The sequence below is a fragment of the Pantherophis guttatus genome, chromosome 6 (assembly GCF_059756535.1).
Source record: "Pantherophis guttatus breed Tessera chromosome 6, ASM5975653v1, whole genome shotgun sequence".
Classification (NCBI taxonomy): domain Eukaryota; kingdom Metazoa; phylum Chordata; class Lepidosauria; order Squamata; family Colubridae; genus Pantherophis; species Pantherophis guttatus.
This window is the reverse complement of record NC_142068.1, coordinates 43,118,247-43,139,266: the sequence shown is the minus strand read 5'-3', so window position 1 is coordinate 43,139,266 and position 21,020 is coordinate 43,118,247. Positions and strand designations below refer to the sequence as shown.

At 33.8% G+C, this 21,020-nt stretch overlaps 1 protein-coding gene across 4 annotated transcripts in view; it reads left to right on the top strand.

Moving 5' to 3' along the window:
- Positions 1-21,020, top strand: part of WDR33 (WD repeat domain 33) — a 73,301-nt gene that overhangs the window by 25,176 nt on the left and 27,105 nt on the right. The gene's annotated exons all lie outside the window — the stretch shown is intronic.

Sequence of the window (21,020 nt, the reverse complement as noted above, 5' to 3'; positions counted from 1 at the left end):
TGTCAGCTTTATACCACCTTTGAGAAATAGAGATTTTCAGCAAGTAAAAACCACACAAACACAGCCTATGTGGAATTCTTTGACTTTGCAACTTATGTGGTCACTACACAGTTTATGGGTATATAGTATTTTACCAGTTAATAAAAGAAAGTTAGATAATACATTTTTAAAAGAAAAAAATGTTCAAACAGTATTCCTGGAATTATTAAGGATGTGAAAGCAATTTTAAACCAAGAAAATAAAAAGTTGTCATTCCACTGCTTTTATTTTCATCGTATTTGGTACATTTCGCACTGATTTCATATTATTTAGAAATAAACTTTAGATAAATTTCTAGCATAGCTTTAGACCTGGATTGGCATTGTAAGGTTAGAAGTAAATAGCAGCAACTATCCAAAGACAATTGTTTTTCAGAAAATAGCACCCTTGCTTTGCATTGGGTTTGTTTTTGATATATCATCAGCAAGACAATTTGAAATCCAATCTAAGAAAGTACCTCTCTGGTGCTTTCAAAAATAAATATATAATTTTTTTTTTTTTTTGAAAAATACAAGAAATACATCTCCAGTCTTCAGGTTTCTGAATTGTAAGAACTTTATTTTTGCACATTTCAGATTCTGCTCTTGTCTTATTTCCACTTTAATAGGTTATACATATATTACATTTATTTAGTGTCTAAAACCAAAACAAAAGGAATATTTATTGCAATTCAGTCAAACACCTCATGACTAAAAAAAATGGGAGCATTGAAAAGCAATCCAACTTTTTGCTCACTGTAATTCATTCCTTCATCATCTCCCATAGAGCACAATGTGCTCTACATGGGGCTACCTTGAAGACCACCTGGTAACTTCGATTGGTCCAGAATGCAGCAGCATGCAGAATAATGAGCCCCCCCTGTGTTTCTCCATATAAATCTTCTATGTGAGTGGCAGTGGCTTTCAGTTTGTTTCTGGGTGCATTTCAAGGTGCTGGTTATCACCTTTAAAGTCCTATATGGCACAAGCCAGGTTTTCTGCAGGATCACCTTTCCTTAAAAACATCTACTTGTCCTACCAAATCAGATAGGATGGGCACGCTCCTAGACCCTTCCCCTAAATATTGCATCTTATGGGAACTAGGAAGCATGCCTTTTCTGTGGTAGTCCCTAAATTCAGGAGGCCTCTACACTCCTAGCTTTCCATAAAGCTTTGAAGACCTGGATTTTCCGCCAAGTGCTGGGATAAGATGACGTGAATACATATCAGAAATTCCACTTGGTGCCAGTTTTATTTTTAATACGTTTAGATTTTATAATTTTAATATGGCTTGATTGGGAGCTGTCCAGAAAGATTGGTTATAGGATGGGTAGCTGTGTAAAGATTTTAAATAAATAAACTTCTATTGAGGCTTTATTCATATTGTGAATTAAATAGAAGCAGTTACATTTAGCAGCCTTGCCATAGTATATTTATATATAAGTAACTCCACTGAACAGTTGAACTTGGTTAAAATTGATAAAAACTAGATTGAAAATGTATTGGTTTGGATATTCAGTTGCTCTTATATGAAGAGGGATGGAGTGTAGTTCTAAGAGCTGCGGTGTCACAGTGGTTAGAGTGCAGTACTGCAGGCTACTTCTGCTGATCACCGGCTGCCAGCAGTTTGGCAGATAGAATCTCACCAGGCTCAAGGTTGACTCAGCCTTCCATCCTTCCGAGGTGGGTAAAATGAGGACCCAGATTATTGGGGGCTATATAATGACTCTTAGAGAGGGCTGCAAAGCACTGTGAAGCGGTATATAAGTGCTATTGCTATTGCTACATTTACAGTATTCTCTACTACATTGCACATCATTCCCAAAGAATTTCCAACTTTTCAATCACAGATTGAGAGATGTGGACTAATGATGGCAGCAGAAGAAAATCATTAGCAAATGACACATAGCTTCATTTTCCTCTTATTCATTGTCTATAAACTCTTTATAAAAAGTATGTTTGATATTGAAGAAAATAACTTGAATATATTGCAATATATCTTCTTTGATATAAATATGTGCAGGCTTTGCAGCCTTGGACTCTTATTGTTCAGGTGCTCAGCAGTCAATTGTTGCTGATTTTGGAGAAAATAGGAAGAGGAAAGTGTGTTGGATATATTTGCATCTTGAGTTATTGGTGGGAAATAAATAAATAAAATAAAAAATTAGGGAAATATGAGTGCTTACAATAGTGCTCATTGGAAAAAAGAAACATATACTTTTCTCCCTGTTCTTTGCAGTAGATAGAAAATAGCTATTTTCCTTAAAATTGTAAGCGACAAAGCCTTTAATCACTTTTTCTTAGGCAACTTTTTAAAAGACTGTGTTTTCTACCATTCCAATCTGTCCTAAGATGCCATAATTCTATTCATATAATTTTGAAAATCTGTTTGCCCAACCTGAAGGGCTACTATAACTGATCTGCAAAAATCTAGTTGGCCAGTAGATGGCAGTAGAGCAATACAGAAAATGCTAAAAAAAACAATTAGTGTTCCTTACAGGAAAATATAGAAGGAAATACTTGAAATCAGAAAGTCTGAAAATAATAGATCACTACTATTCATATTTTATGCTACTGGAAATGTTTCCAATAAAATCTATATTGGAGAGTGAGGAATCATAAATTATATAAGTCTATTTTCCAGTATGAAATTACATTCTTGTCGATACTGTATTCTCTATTACTTCACTCACAATGTTTGTAAACTTGATTAAGATAAATTATGAAGCTTTCCATGTAGCTAATTCTTGGAGGGGCGTTGTTTCTGATATGTTATTTAGGTTTTTCTTATAGGAATAAACCTGTCTCATCTTGGATGTATATTATATAGAATGCACTGTTCTGTAGACAAAATTATGTGAATTTGACTTAAGTAGAGGCCACTATTTCATAAACTTTCATAAGAGTCCCTTGGGAGTTGGGCAGCATAGAAATGCGATAAATTAAATTATATTAAATTAAATTAAACTCGGGGGAGGGGAGGGGGGAGTAAACTCAGTATTTTTCTTTATGTATTGATTAGATTAAGTGTTACCTTCCAGAGCTCTACTTCATTTGATTCAGATGTCATTCATGACATCATAAATACAATACGACTAAATGTTCTCTCACCATTTCCCTTCTTTATTTTGTCAGGTACAAATGTATAGCAATGAAGCAATGACTTCATCATTACAACTAAAACAGAGAAAACTGGCTCCATAATTAACACACTTGGAAACATAAGCATAAGCATTGAAGTCCAAAACTATCATTCAAATGAATCCAATATGTTTACTAACATAGATAATTGTTACAAGCAAGTGGGTTGTTCTTGGTTGGAAAACCTTAATAGAGATTCTAGCTTTAAACAAGCATCCATCTTTCCCTGAGTTTTTGATTGCTTCAAATTCAGTCTAACTTTCTACTACTTCCCAGTCCAACCTCCTGAAGTCATGAAGTTTGCTATTTTATACTTTCACACACACACCTATAAGCTATTCTTGTATATATTTTAATTTCATTCCTAAATCAGTCATGATAAAGAGCTTGAAGCCATCAATACTTTACTGTTATGGAAGGAAAAAAATCCATAAAATATATTGCTTTCTTTTCTTTTTTCATTTTCAATACCATTAATGAAGTGCTGAAATGTTTTGGAAACTAGATATTCTAGAACATGTTAAGGATACTTTTTGTGTTCAGGGCCACCCTTTTTTCATAATCCACTTTCTGGCTCAGGGATAGAATAACATAACTGAAAGAAGCAGCATGTAATTTTCTAGGCTTTAATTTTTTCTCCGAGTTCATGGATCTTTTTAAAAAACTAATGTATTGGTTTTGTGCCTAAACACACAGGAAATCATATTTGTTACATTGTTCAAGGCTCTTCTAGCTGCTCATGACTCAAGAAACATGATCAGGATTGTCTTTTAGTCAGTACTGAATTAAGTTCTTTTAAGATCATGTTTGAATTATCAGTGATGGTATCTAACTATCTTATCTTTTGTTGTCATTTTTGTCTTCATTTTTCCAAATTCCAGCAGCTTTTACAATGTTTTTTTGTTATAACACTAAAATATTTTTTGTTATAACACTAAAATATTTTAATTTTAGTTTCATTATTTGTACTTCTGTGAGTAGCCTGCATTTACTTCCATCTATTATAAATATTGTATTATTTATCATTCTTGCAGTCCAAATATTTTTATCAATTTTCTCCTGTATCACAATTCATAGCCATCAATTTTTCTTCATTCTGCTTTTCTGATAGTCCAGTTTTGCAACTGAAAAAAAAGCTATAGAGATAGCAATACATACCTTTAATATTGTAAGCTGTCTAGAATTACCCTTTGGTAAGATGGGTGGCCAGTAAATTTAATACATACATACATACATACATACATACATACATACATACATACATACATGCTGTTTGTTCTGAGGTTGCAAAGGGAATGTGCAAAAAGCATACTTTGATAGCACACATGGACTATCTTCTAGAAAGATGTTTTTGAAAGAGAGTTCTCAAAGAACATTGCTGTTGTGGTTTCTTCAGGAATTTGTAAGGACATGTCATTCCCCTATTGTGATAATGTAGCTTTATAGTTTTGGCCCCTTCAGATAAGAATAAAGCAGCTGAAAACATAACGTAGCAATAGCTAGTAGTACTTTTGAATTAAAAAGTACAGTTCTCCAGGTTTTCTTAGTATGACCCTACAGTACATTTAGGTATTATGCACATTGAATTGTAGTTATGCTGAATTTGGTGACTTCTGATAGACAGATCTAGATTTCATCAGCACATATAAGTGAATACACTAATATCTGGGTAATTTTCTCTGAATCATCAGTTTTTATATCATAGACTTTACAGTATATATATCACATGTAATTATGGCTATGTTCACAAATCACACACAAACCCACATGCTAGGCTACACTCTAAATAACTATATACTTGATGATCTGGTAACAGAGAATGGGGAAAAGGTGCCCTAGTCTTATGAGACATCAAACTGCTCCATTTGGGTGGGATGTATGGAATATAGTTAAAAAACCAAAATGTCCCAGCTGGATTCTGAAACACTACAAGTTAAGGTGCATAGGTCTCTGTTTACCCTTGTGCCCACAGAAATATAAAAGGGTAGAGGTTTACTTCCTGGTAACTGCCTTCCAGGGGTACATAACAGAACCAAGCAAGGAGATAATTTGACTAACAGTTGCTTTGATTACTGTTTAGATTTTGGGTTTGCCCCTCTCATGCCCCAACCATGATCAGGTTAGTCGATTTATATCGCATACTTTTGACTAAAATAGCTTATATAAAGCCATTCCCATCTGTTCAGTTTGTATAGGTAATCTCTTGTTACTGTGCGCCGAGTATGATTTCATGTGTTATGGCAATAGCTAAAATTATTCAAGCGTGAGATATACATACTTCAGATTAAAATATGTTCATGTATTTTTCATCAAGAGAGAAGAAATGCTTCTCGTGTTGCCTTGAAAACAGTAAAATCAGGTATTCAACCACTAGCAGTTAACTACAGAATTTAAAAACATCCCACTTTCATGTGTTCTCCAAAAGTAGAGCCACATATATTTTTTCAGCTTTAGTTTTTCTAACATCCTGAACTATCCGATGACATTATTCTACTAACAAAATGGCATCCCTCTATGAAACATCCCCTAGGATCATGGGAGCCCTAGCAGATTGGGGATTTACTCAAGGGGTTGAACAAGTGCAGTCTTATGACACAATCTGTTCTCATAACATTATATGTAATCCAAAGAAAAAACAATTTTGTTTAAGCAAATGACAAGCATTCTGGATTAACAGAATACCATTGCCTGCTTCATCTTCTGAAACCTGACAATTTTGTTCATTATTAATTGCCTGAAATATAGGAGACAGGTTGAAACTGCAATTAAGTTGAGTTGTTACACTTCCACTGGCATAAAAGGCTGTGTCTGTATATAGTCTGATTCAGACCATTCTTAATAGTCAGTAATTGTGGCAATTGATTCCAATTTCCTCCCAGAGAATATGATCCAGAATTTTCTACAATGACCTGGAATTCTGCAACAGGGATTAAGACTTCCCCACTTTTTACTTCGCTTATGTGGAAATTATTATTATTTGGTAAGGGGAGGTTTGGAGTTCACTAATACTAGATCTTTACATTAGGAATTTATGTTTGTGCAGCTCCTTTTTAAATGGATTTATTTTACTATCTGACTTAAGGACACTGAAGTTAATAGGACACATTGCCAATTATCCAATTACATAGATTGTGCCACCACCTGTGTTATATCAAATATTTTTATGCTTCCCTTAGAAACAAACTGTGTGAGGGGTATGCTTGTAATGTTTTTTCTTCTTTTTTCACTTCAGTCAGTACTGTACTATTTCAGTTTTCCATTTTATTTCTTCCCAGAACAAAAATTGATTTTTTAATGTTTCTTAATAATCAGCTTTGCTAATTTTGTTCTGTCTCCTGAATGTGAGAAGATAATTACTTATAGCAGCAAAAGTGAAAAAAGTGAAAATTTAGTTGATCAGGGTGAGCCATTGATTGGAGGTCAATGAATTAAAACTATGGGCAAAATACAATAATGTTAGAGAGTGTCAAGGTATGGATTTGGGTGGGTTTTCCACTACTTGAAATAGATTGGCTGTTTAGGTCAGGTTCTCTTTTGATTAAGTCATTTGGCAGAGTTGATGATGTAGCATTGCTGGAAATTATTGAAGAATCACCAAAAGAAATGTTGCCAGAAAAGGGGGAAATGATGTACAGAATCAGAACAGGAAAGTTAAATGTCTGCAAATCATCCTTGTTTTTAGAACTACCCTTTAACGTTGGGAGCATTGATAGTCAGTTAGTGTATTCCCCAACTTAGTGGTGGTGTTATTTATTGTCAAATTGGTCTGTAACAAAATTAAGATTTTTAATGATTTAATTTAGCATGCATTTGGAGAACTCTGAGAGTGAGTTCAGTAAGATTCTTCCACATGCTAAAGATAAAAATTAAGCAGTTACATAGAACTGGCAGATATTATAATTTTGCTAGAGAATTCTATTATCAGTTGTCCTTGGCATTAAATTCAATATGAAGTCACTGTAAGTGAGTCAACACACCACTGTGGCTTCTGTGTGAATCATGTAGTCATTGGCCTAAACCATCGTATAGAATTTAGCCTTAATTTAGTCTTTTTTCATATCACATGACAGGTTTTACCAGTCCAGTTGTCATTGTCAGGTAATTACTTGGTCGAATGTGGTTTTATATCACTTACGCTCCTGGGTAAGTGATGGACCCTACCAATACTCTGGAAACTTTTCCTTAATTAAGTATGACACTATGAAATAGCAGAATATGGAGCAAGCAACAGGCATGAATGCTACAGATTATCTCTCTGATATCATGAACCTGAGTAATCATGCTTTTCTAAATAACTTTAAACTATAAAACTAAGTTAAGATGGCATCTAACTGAAGTTGACTGAGCTATTATTATTTGTTTCGTGTTAATACAGACAAGAAAGTTTCTTTTGCTGCCTCCATTATATTTTACATTTTCAGCAGAACTTTTTCAGTCCGTATATTGCCTGGAAAATGTTACTACAGTATTTAACCCTTGAAAATGTGGGTATCTCTTAGTGACCTGCTGTAAAAATGTTTCAAAGTATTTCTAAGAATAAATTGTTTATTGCTTTCAAATGTCCAATCAGCCATTCTATTTATAAGAAACAAGATATCATTTTCAGCTTCTATAGCTTTAGGATATTAACAGTATACTTACAACTGTTTTTTTACTCTTACCTACTTTGATTGGATGTTCCAATGTTTGATTGAAACTAGGAAGTATTGATTGTACAAGTGTGTGAGGAGAATGCCCCTTTTTTCTTGAGAAGAAAAAAACGTCCTGCATCCTGAAGCTTATAAATATTATTGTCTTAAGGGTGAATGTCTTAGGGAAAAAATGGTCAAGAAAACGGTATAAATCCAGTTACAGATGTCCTAGAAAAAATACCGATTATTCAGATTTATTTTACTCTGAATTCTAATCCAGTTGGGATATGGAATTTGTTACCTTAAACAGCACTATTGGGAGAGGGAGAAATACATTGTGTCTCTTACTTGATCTTGGTACGTTACCATACTATTCTCCTATATTGGGTCTTTGGATTGAAAGTGGAAGACATTTTTCCCACTTTAACTTAATACCCTGTCCTCCAAGAAAGAGGAAATCACTGAGGAATTTTTTGTGACAAAAATTTTCCTTAAGGTGCTATTTGATCTCCAGTGCTATCTAATATTTATGAAAACACCGCATTCAAGGATCTGGGATACAGTATCACTAATATTCCAGTGACATCCATTTTTATTTCTTGAAATCAGAAGAGATTGCATATGATGAAACAGCTGCTTAAGCATAGCATGGTCAATGAGGCCTGTGATTGGTTCCTGCTTTCAGAAATTAGAGGAATACTACTATGGACAGACACTTATCCAGAAGGAACAGGTTTGCATTTTGTGATGCTCTTGAATCTGTTATTGCACTGAAAAGCCAGTTAATCTCTATATCTCCAAGCATTACTACTAGCTTAGTCCACACATTCCTGGGCAAAAATTGCTTGACCTCTACAAGTTATTCATTGGATGCCCCCAAACAGGATTATTTTAACTTCATTGGATTACTCTTGAGAGTGACCTGGAACCTAATTTTAAGGACAAATATAAATTAATTACTTAATTGCATTCTGATTTAGGGCTCATCCCCAAAGCACCCCCAAATTTTGAACCTGAATCATTCTAAGATTCCATTCAGCACAGTTTAAACTTCTGCCTTCTTTCTGAGCAAGAACATTTCTGGACATTCTTGGATTACATTTCAATATGGTTATCATCACCCACAGCAATATGATCAGCATAAATGTGTGTGATTCCTCAAAGTTGTCATCTGATGTGTTCATGTATTTGTCAGTTGTGGTGAATAAGATGAAGCTTTGAAGAAAACTACAGACAATAACCTGTTTTCAAAGAGTTCTCCGCTGCTTTTAAAATCATATCTGCAGGATTCATTAAAAAACAACGAATCCAAGTTATATCCTATGTAAATATTCGGAGTATACCAGATTGGTCTAAAGAAAAAAGAAAAGGAAAAAAGAAAGACTTAGAAAGAAAAAGGAAAGAAAGAGAACGGAAGAAAGAAAAAGAAAGAAAGAAAGAAAAAGAAAGAAGGAAAAGAAAGAAAACTCCAGCCAGCTTCCTATACCTGAAAAATTGAAGTGAGATTGAAAATGGATCTAAATTATTAGCACCAAAACTCTTAAGAATTAAGATGTCATGAAATATTCCAGCACCCAGACCAGGAATGGAATGGAATATTGAAGAATGGCCGGATATTATCCAAAATGAGGGAGCTATTTTTTTTTAAAAAAGGTCTCACCAGAGCCTCTTTTGAGCATGAAGGCCTTACAAAAGAAATTCTTTAGTTACTGACTCAAGTAACTGACTACTTCAGTTGCTTCTGTTAGCTAGGAAGAGCAAAACACAAGCATACACATGGTAGATACCACTTCCCAAGATTTCTGTTCATATTTTAATAGTAGATATTGAAATGTTTCATTGAAAGTTGTATTTATTGAACTGGCATCAATCATCGTGTCCACATTGGTAAAATATTTGACAATTTTATCTACAGACTCCTGTATAAACTGGTCTCAAAGCAATGTGAACCAGTGCTTTAGCCTCTTGATCCCTTCAGAAGACGACCTATTGGATAACTATATGCAAATGCAAGGGTGTCCCAGAAGAACAATTGCTACTATCACTACTACAGATACAGATACAGATTAAGACAGTTGGAAGGGACTTTGTAGTCATCTAGTCCAACCCCCCGCCCAAGCAGACCATACACCATTTCTGACAGATGGCAGTCCAGTCTCTTCTTGAAAGCTTCCAGTAATGAAGCTCCCACAACTTCTGAAGGCAAGCTGTTCCATTGGTTGATTGCTCTCACTGTCAGAAAATGTCTCCTTATTTCCAGATTGAATCTCTCCTTGTTCAGTTTCCATCCATTATTCCTTGTCTGGCCAAATTGTTCTAGATAATGGTCAGTTAAATTATTTCTGACTTTTCTGACCCAAAAACAACACTTAGAAACAATTATCATGCCAATGCCCCCAGGCATTCCTTATTTACAGAGAAAAAAGGCTTTAATTAAATTGCAAAGGTAGTTAGAAAATAATTTGGATTTATCATCTGTTGTAGTTGCATTCTCTTATAAAGTCTCCCAGCCAATAAATTTTAACATATAGTGACTTGTAAATGCTATTAGATCTATAGGAAATTGATTTTTTTATCGTAAAAAGCATTTAAAATACAAAATCCCATTTGATGTGTTTCCTACTGAATGAATGCAACCATATGCCAGTTAGGATAGTTACATTGTACTGACAGAGTTGACTGACAATATGATCACCATATTGAGTTTTCATATTTTTATGAAAAATATTTTGATAACTATTGTAAATACTTTACTACATATGAATTTCAGTTTGATTTTATCCCTTTATGGTTGCTCAGAAATAGAAACCTATCATTGATGTAAATGTACATACTGATTTTATCTTTATTTGGCATAATATTCTGGCCATAAATAAATGTCTTGCTTTTTTCCTTATATTATAATGTTATGGTTAATTTGTTATATCTTAACTTGGCCTATTTCTGGCTTATTTTGTATGTTGTCAGAAACCTAGCAATATGGAAGCTAAAAAATAAACTATTTTTAAATAATTGTTGTTTCTTGCCTTTATTCAGACATAATTTTCTATATTATCTTCTTTCCCTCTTTAAATTCCTTAAATACTACATTTTACTGAATTCCACTGGTAATTTTAATATGGAACTATGTTTTCTCTTTTTAATTAGTTTCTTACACATCATACCAACATTGTGCATATGTTTTATGAAACAATTGCAATTGAGGACAGGAAAAGAAGTTGTTTTAATCCTGTATTTTAGGACAAAATATATATGCACATTTCACTTTAGGAATATTTATTTTGGAAGCCCATGAAAATGCAAAAGTACTGTAGGTTGACATAATTAACTACAAGGTGAGTAATTTTGCTTTTTATTTAGAAAAAGGAAGAAATAATGTCTTGATTTTGATGATTATATCTATATTTAATAAGCTAAAATAAACTAATGTTTTTGTTTGGCATGGGGTCCCATCCCTTTTTTTCATTGTAAAAATTTCAGTCAAGAATTCTTTTGTTAAGCATAGTTTATTCTTACAAGATTTTTTCCACCTTTTTTCTTTTCCTAAAAAAGAAAGTTGTCTTTTATGTATATGGCTACAAAAGGTTTCTCTTCAGTCAGAGTTCATTATAAGAGTACTGATACAGCATATATAGGCTACAACTCATATGTTTTCCATCATGAGTATAAACTTCAAGACATTTATACTAATGCTATATAGAAGTATATTCTTAATGGTTTCATCAGAAAATATGTATATTCTGCATTTGACACTACATGTGTTTTAATAGAAATATAATGATGCTAATTTATGGGAATAAATTTATATCCCATAATTTATGGGAAATGATTATGTTCACCTAGTTGTCTGTAAAAAAAAAAGTGCAATGTTACAGAACGAGAAATTATTTTCACAAAATTAAGGAAGTGGCTTGAAGGAATGGAAAAAGTGGTTTTACAAGCATTTCCCCATTTATATCAGAATATGAACTTCACCCTTTTAAAGTCCAAAATTAAGTCATATTTCACCCAACAAGAACTATTTGAAAATACTTATAGTACTAGAAGAGAGACAGTTTGGTGTAGTGGTTAATGCACTAGACTAGAAACCAAGAGACCGGGAGTTTTAGTCCTGCCTTAGACACAAACTCAACCTGGGTGACCTTGAGCCAGTCACACATCCATTAGAGGAAGGAGGCAGTGGCAAACCATTTCTGAAATCTTGTCAAGAAAACTGCCGGGACTTGTCAAGGCAGTCACCAGGAGCAAACATTGACTTGAAGGTGTATATGCACACGCGCACACACACACACACACACACACACAGGGAGAGAGAGAGAGAGAGAGAAATATGGCCTTTCTGTCCATATTGCTTGATAATTCAAGCAATAATATAAATTAATGGACCAGTTTTATTTTTTCATTTTATTTACCTGATTTTAGACTAGTAGAGATTCATTTTTATCTGAGACATATTCTATACCATACCAGTATAAAATCCTCAAAAATAATAACAAAAAGCAGAGGGAAAATATGCATTATGAGCTGTTTTCCTTCTTGAGAAAATGTAATGCACAATGTTATACTTCTGTTGCAAATATATTACTGTCCAAGAGAAATAAAGCTACATTCAATTGGGTGTGACAACTGAGTTATAATATGCAAGCTCATAGTAATTATTATGAAATAACCCCACAAAATTCTTTGTATTTATTCATTCTTTTATGTTTCCCAAAATATCTTAGATTTAGGAAAATTTAGGGAAGGGGGTTCTTGAATTCAAGTGCATTACAGAGAAAGTGCATTTAGTGCATTCACTAAATACGTTTGACCAAACCTGTTTCATTGATATACAATTGGAAGACTATTGATAAATAGGTCTGAATATGATCCATTATATTCTATATTGGCCACAGTTAGAAGAATAAATTCACATATCTGCAATGAATTTGCAATTAAGACAATCTAATGAAAGTGCTTCACTATTTTTTTTGAGGGAAGTTTTTTAAAAAGATAATTGTCTTCAATTTCGTGTAGTGGTAAAGGTGCTGGACCAGTAACTGGGAGATGATGTATTCTAGTCCTTTCTGACTGAGTGACTTTGGACCATTGATTGTCACCTCACAATCAATGGTTGTGGTATTATTGGAAAAAATGGAGTTATGTATTCTGCCTTGAGTTATACAAATAAAATGGGATGTAAACTTAATAATTTATGTGATCATGTAATTTAGTTTTGATATTCTATAGTTACATAGAGAAATAGCTGCATTAATTCTCTGTGAAATGAAGTACTGTTGTCTGCTAGCTCTCTTACTAATAAGAATTGTCAAAAATACCTTGAAATTTTCTAATAGAAAGAAAAAACTTCGTTTGAAAACAAAGGCTTGAATACAAAGATCTGTTTGTGCAGAAGATGTGTGCTCAGTAGAGATCAACAATTCTGTCACTTCATCTTCAAACATTGCTACCTGTGAAAGCCAATCTAATGTATTGTCCACTTTCATAAATACATTTAAGAGCAAGTGAACAGGTTTTACGCTAGGAATAGGATAAACTATAACATGTATAAACACACATTTTTATAGGACATTGCTTTAGTTAGCAGACTAGAATCTTAAAATGCAATACCCTGTTTCCCCCAAAATAAGACATCCCCTGATAATAAGCCCAATCGGGCTTTTGAGCACATGGCAATAAGACCAAGTGCTTATTTCAGGGTTCAAAAAAATATAAGACAAGGTCTTATTTTCGGGGAAACATGGTAACAATTGGGTTCTTCCACTTACCTTATATTTTACACATTGAAGATCTTAAAGATATATTTTCAAAAGTAGAAGTTTTTAAGTTGCTTTCACAGGAGTACTTGAGAACAAAATGTTTTACTTAATTCTATTTCAATTAACTGTGAAAAAGATTAACTGTTCTCTAAAATATGATTTAATTTAAACTATGATTTGCTAAAATCTTGTCTTAAATTGATCTGAGCTATTGAGTGATCCTTTTTCTTGTTGTAAATAGGTGACAAATTGGAAATAAATCAGCAATTGCTCTTTTTATTATAGATTCATAGATTTGTTTGTCCAATGGTTTCAATATTCATAAATTTTATCTGAATTCTTTCAACTATCTGTAGTTTTCTGCTCTTTCACCCCACTTGTCAACTTCAGTGATGCTTCCTGCTAGTTTGGAAATTCAAAGATTTTGCTTCCTATCTACACATTTTCTTTTATATTTCCTTTCCTCGCCACTTCCTGTCTGAAGGAAGTTTTGTTAAATTTTAAAACCAGATTGGGGCAAATATTATAAATTATTTTCCAAAAATATTGTCAGGATCTATACTTTTAAAAAAAGGTTTGAATAGTATGCTACTCTTTTGGCATAAATACTTATAGACAAAACAACCTTACTGGCAATAGAAGCTTTGAAAGTGCTTCTCAGGAGTTTTTTTTATATATTTTTTATAATTTGAGAGGAAGAATCCATATATTATATGAATGTAATGAATGTATTATATTCTAGAATGATAACCTGCCAGTTATTTCCTACAAAACAACACATTTTATGACTCATTTAATTATATAAGGATCAAAGCCTAGTTCATCAGGCACATGTAATACACTCTTGAGAAAGGGTTATTGTATAATCCTATGTTTTTTTAATGATTATAATTTTATGTCCTACTTATAGCCAACTTTGGCTGACAGCATTTAGTCACAACACAAAAATGCAATGACACTTTTTTTGTTAGTATTTGATTATGTATTCTGGGTTTTAGGCTGAAAAGTGGCAAAATAGGGAAGTTGATTAAGAAAAAAATGATCCATTGATTATCTTTTTTCTTTATGAATAATGAAGACTTCTAATTTTTCTTTCCCTCTGGTTCCCATGTCTTGCTAAAGCATAATGTTAAATTCTTTATTTTTGAGTTAGGTTAATGTGTCAATTGAAGTATTATTATTTGTTTAAAAGGTTTATGGCATAGTGTTATAAACCAGTTAGACTAGTCCAGCAAATCATGGTTCAATGAGGTTTAATTCTATCCTTGATAAAATTATTATTTTAGACATGAACTTAATGGTGAATTCAATGAGCATATTTGTATGGCCCATTATAAATTAATATTGAGGCAGAAAATATGCCTCATGAAGAAAAACAGAATGCTTTATCAGAATGTAGCCAGTTGGATTTAGAACAAAATATAACTCAACACATAACTGTCCCAAAGGTGCTTTTTCAAAAGACAGTTGGACTTTCTTTGTTTTTTCTTGAATATGTTTTACTTCTCATCCAGGAAGCTGCTTTAGTTCTTACTGAATGGTGGACAATGGAAGGATTTATATTGTTAGCACTCTCTCTGAGAATCATTGAGGCCACTTGGAGGTTTATCTGTGCCCTCAGTGTCATCTGAATAGTGCAAATGGGTGTGGAACCTTCTTGGAACTGCCTCAAAGACTCTCAGACAACAACCAGATAAATGCAAGGAATATAAATCCTTCCATTCACCACCATTCAGAAGCATCTTGGATGAGAAGCGAAACATCTTAAAAGAAAAACAAAGTCCAGTTGCTTTTTAAAAAGCATATTTGGTACAACCATGACTTGGATGACTGAGAGTTTCCATAGACAAACACAGTTGTGTAGAATTTTCACTCTCAAACAATCATTATGATTTTTATTAAAATTTCCAAGATATAAGGATTAAAAAACAAATACTGTACAAACTAAGAAAAATATAAAAAGAAAAAATAAGTGTAAAAACAAAATGTAAAAGAAAGAGAAAATATAGTAAAGAAAGGGAAAAAGATATATTTATCTATTTTTATTTATTTTATTAAATTTCTATATCGCCCTTCTCCCGAAGGACTCAGGGCGGTGTATAGCCAGAAATAAAACCATGACAGTAGAAAAATTAAAAACAAGTTAAAACAATTAAATCAATTGGCCGAAAATTCTAATAAAACAACCCATTAAAATAGTAAAAATATTATTATTATTTAGGCCAGCCCTGCTTGTTGGAATAGTAATGTTTTTAGGGCACGGCGAAAGGTACGCAGGTCGGTAATCCTACGAATCTCTGGGGGCAGCTCATTCCAGAGGGTGGGGGCCCCACAGAGAATGCTCTCCCCCTGGGGGTCGTCAGCCGGCATTGTCTAGCTGACGGCACCCAGAGGAGCCCCTCTCTGTGAGAGCGTACCGGTCAATGGGAGGCTATCAGTGGCAGAAGGCGGTCTCGTAGATACCCAGGGCCCATGCCATGGAAAGAAATTACTTTCCCTTTCATAGAAAATACAAATAATTCCAGTAGTTATCACTTTCTCTGAAAATATATCAAAACATTACTTCTTCTGATATCTTTTGTTTATCATCGTTCAGTCCTGGTTAAAAACAACACTAAAGATTACCAGAAATAATAACATATATATTTTAATTTTGATCAAATAAACCAAATTTATATTACTTCCAGTGGTGAAATCCTCCGTCGGTTGTCACTGGCTCACTGCCCACACATGCGTGTCGAGTGCCAGATGCGTGCCATGTGCAGTGCATGCCGGATGCATGCTGCGCATGTGCGCATATGCACAGTCCGCACCAAACGCATGCTTTTGGATTTCCTGTGGTTTTTTTTTAAAAAAAAGTTTTTAAAGCATTTTTAACTACCAGTTCCGGAGAACCGGTAGTTAAAAATACTGTAAAAAGTAAAAAGTAAAAAAAAAAAAAAGTTCGGAAGATCAGCTGAGCAACGCACCATCGTTGGAATTTTTTAAATTTTTTTTTACTTTTTAAGCATTTTTTTTACTACCGGTTCGGGTGGCATTTCACTCCTGATTACTTCCCTTTGCTTTTAACAGTCTCTATGTTTAATTCCTTTGAATAGTGTTCCAGAATTTAATTTGTCTCTTCTCAGAAACGCCTTCAAAACTATTTAACATATCCCTGTTGTTGATCCAGAATAAGAAAATTATTCAAACATTTCTGGTTTGTTATATGTATATGCCTTTTAATTATTAAGACATCAGCTGGTTTCATTTGTTAGTCCAGTGTAACATCATTCTCTATAACATTCTTGTAAGTTGTAACTTACAATCCATATTCAAATTAGACTTAGAATCATTCTTGTTTATTACAATCTGTTCCTCTTATGTAGCCTTTTTCAAATCCATTTTCATGATAGCAGGCAATCTTAAGTGTAACCTCTAAGTATATTGTCCCCAAATATCTTTGAATTCTTAAAGAGTATTTTGCTCCATTCAGGATTGATGACTCTCTTCTCTTTTAATTATAATCTTTAATTCTTTGTGGTTCCCTTTCATATTCAACCTTCACATTCAAACATCCATTTTATCTTGCTTTATCTAAACTTTTTCCCACAGAAAGGTTTGTTATACTTAATTTCAAAAATTATCTTCTCATCACTATGGGTGGTATGTATCTTTCTTAATTCTTGGGTCCTCTATCAGAGGCCTAGGAGTTTGAGGGTTCTGTGCAGTATCTTAACTGTTCCTGATGCTGCAATCGTCCGGACAGAGAACTCTGATGCTAGGAATTGTTGCAGCCACTCTCCCAACTTAGGAAACACAGACCTGGGTGCTCCTATCACCACTGCTACCACTTTGGTTGAGGAGGTTCAACCTACGCAGAACAGTAGCAAGGACAGGGATTGCCATGAGGGCTCTGTTGGCATCTTCTAACATTTTATCTGATGATACTTCTCCACTGAGCCTTGGTAAACAGTCTCAAGGGTTGACTATAGCTATGTATTTGCTATGAAAGGGAAAGTAATTTTTAAATGTATATTTTTCCCTTTCTTTACTATCTTTTCTCTTTTTTCATTCTTCATTAATTCAATTTATATGCCACCCATCTCACTATCGAGCAACTCTTATGCCGTGCTCTGTAATAGAGTGGGGGGCAGTGACATTTCAACTTTAGGTGTTGACTGTACATCCACCAGCTCTTTCAGTTTGGCATGTCATATGTAGTTTGTTTGTCTAATGGAGTGAGAACAGCTTTATTTTCACATGTTGAAGCATTGGATAACTATCTTTTTTCTCGCATAGATGCAGATCTTCTATCCATCCATAATTCTCCCATGTTTCATATATCCTCTCATTAGGCCTACTGTTGTAGCAATCCATCAATTCCAGGTTCTCTTGTCTCATCGTATGTTTTTTCCAGTAACCAACTTATTGTCAGATTGTTCTGGTCTCCCACAAATATAATGTGGATAATCTATACAATTATTAATCTATACAATGTCTAAGCTGACATCTCTCCTAGTTCATATCACTTTCCTAGTTCATATCTGAGATAGGCAAGTGAAGTGTTAGGAGGTCTTTGTCCAAGGACCGTTACTGGTAAGGTAGGTACCAGCTGGGATTTATTTTTATAAATAACACACACACACACACACACACACACCCCTCTACAGGAAGGATTCATGTAATTAATTTCAAATTTTCAAAAACTTCCTTTCTCCAAGAATTGATGGTATAATAGAACTTGCCATTCTGAAGATTCTTAATCTCCAAAAAATGTTAACAGATTTCCAAATATGATTAAGAAAGGAAGTATGCAAATCCTTTCTATAAAGTCACGAACCGCAACTTGGGCAAAAATTGCAACCCCTTGGCACCCAGAATTCTAAACCCTCTGGAAATTGTTGTGCTACAGTCTCCTCACAAGGATCTACTGTCTGAAGTGTTTGTGAGCAATCTCTTATCTAAAGAGGAATTCCAGGGAGCTGATCCATTTACCAGCTCTGTGTTACGCTATAGTTGTTGACTCTGTTATCAGTGGAGCTGTCTTCAGTTCAACTTCACTTCCCCAGATGTTTAGCACCAAGCAGTCATGAAAGAAAATTATACTAAAATTATTTCCAACCTCTGTCTGCTATTTTGGTCCTATTTGGGAAGAATGGCACCTATTTGTATGCCAAGGAAGGGAAAGGTTGTGGAAACTTGAGATCTGTGGTTCCTGCAATACTATGATTTATAATGTGGTCTTGATTTCATCTAACTCATGCTATCACCCAAATTCTGGTTAAATAAGCAGGATACTATGTTATTTTTTTAATGTTCACTATCCTTTTTAAAAAAACCTGAATCTTTATTTTTAATAATCGTGGTACCTTTTTTAGAAGGAAGTTACCTCATCAAAACATTTTTTGTAACTCATGTTCAATCCTGCACATTGACTGGAAGGTATTTTTGGCCATTGTTCTTTACAGAACTTCTTCAGCTCATAACTACAGGTAGTTCTTGACTTACAACAGTTCCTTTAATGACCGTTTAAAGTTACAATGGCACTAAAAAGAGTGACATGACCATTTTTCACAGTTATGTAGCATCCCCATGATCCATATGATCAAAATTCAGATGCTTGGCAATTGGTTCATACTTATGACCATTGCTGTGTCCGAAGGTCATGTGATCACCTTTTGCAACCTTTTGACAAGCAAAGGCAATGGGCAAGCCAGATTCACTTAACAATGAAGTTACTAACTTATCAACTGCAATGATTCACTTAACTGTAGCAAGAAAGGTCATAAAATGGGGCAAAATTCACTTAACAAATGTCTCACTTTAAAAATTTGGGCTCAGTTGTGGTCATAAGTCGAGGACTACTTGTATTTCTGCTTTGCCTTGTATGGGATAGTTCACAGTTCATGTCATGTAACAATATTTCAGTTGGATTACGGTCAGGACTTAGAATTGGTCATTCCAAAATGCAAATTTATGTCTTAAGATCATTTTAATGCTTTGTGACATATATTTCTTTAGGTTTCAGGTCATGTTTAGGTACATACTCCTATACAGTTTGCTAGTACAATCCAGTCTCCCTTGCCTCTCAATGATGGAGAGTCATCTAGATTTTGAAGTTGCAAAATAGCTCCAAACCTTGATAATTCTACTATTTTGTTTCATGGATAGAATGAAATACTTTTGTTAGAACTTAATTTTCTGCAAAAATACAGATTTACAATTCAATTTTTATTGCTTTCAGGGACCAGCACAACAAATTCTCACTAATGCTAAAAATTTCTGTCTGCACAATATTGTTCCAATAGGCTATTGGATCATCTAGATGGTCTAGTAAACGAGACAGGAAATAACATGTTTTGTAGAAAATAAAGAATTCTTTCTTAGTTTCCTCCCTTGTATATCATGTTTGTTCAGTTTATTTATTTTTATCCTGAAAGTGTACTCAAGAACACTTGCCATTGAGCGGCCTATGGGTATTTTACCATTTCTTGTTATTCTTTGCATTCTCCCCATGAGTTATACCATTTGCTCTCAGAGTGAATTCTGTGGGACACAAGGAAAAGCAACATTTTGCATTTTGTCCATTTAGTTATTATTTGCCTGACTGAATTGATGGAGGCAATGGTTTTGTAGTCTTTTTCAGCTTTATCATCTGCAATCTTTTTTATGAGATCTGAGAGCCATGATTCACTTCTGCACCTGTACTGTGAAAACCATTTCCAGTCTGGCAAAAACAGTTTCCAGTTTGTTTTGTACAGAAAAGCCTCTCAAAACCAAGTTTGATTATCATCTCATGGATTGGAACATCAAACTCAACTTAATGTCCTTAACAGTATTGATTGCCTGCAGACACATTCTTGTTTCAGCAAAGACAATGAATGTTGGTTTAATGTGTTAAATAAAGCCATGACATACAATGTTTTGTGTGTTGTTTGTTTAGCCAGAATTTTTATTAATAGATTAAGATTAAGTTGATGTGATTGTAGTACTGTAGGATTTCACATAGTTCTATGGGGTTCACAAACGTTCTCTCACCATTAAAGTATGTAACTAGCATTTTTTTTAAAAAAAATGGCCTTGCACTGATATAGATAAAATTGGTAGAGATTACCAAAATCTCTGAAATCAAAGAATCTATTTAGAAATTTCAGTGGGTGAAAGTTAATTTCATTTTTTTTTCATTTATTCATTTCACAAAATGTATTTTTGTGAATTTTTAAAGAGGGCAAACAAATCTTAATTGCTGATTCTTGAACAGAGATTTCCACAACACTAATTACCAGGTTCAATAAAACTGCTTTAAAAGCACCCACATTTTCTGTTGCTGTAACAGTCACCAGACATAAATTGCTACGAATTAACATGAGATGCAAGCATCTATTAACTACTTTGTTTTTGTGCTGAAAAGACTATTATGTGTTGCACATCGCATTACCTTAAGGAGCATGACTGCTTCCATTGTCACTTTTTAAAATTTTTGTAATATT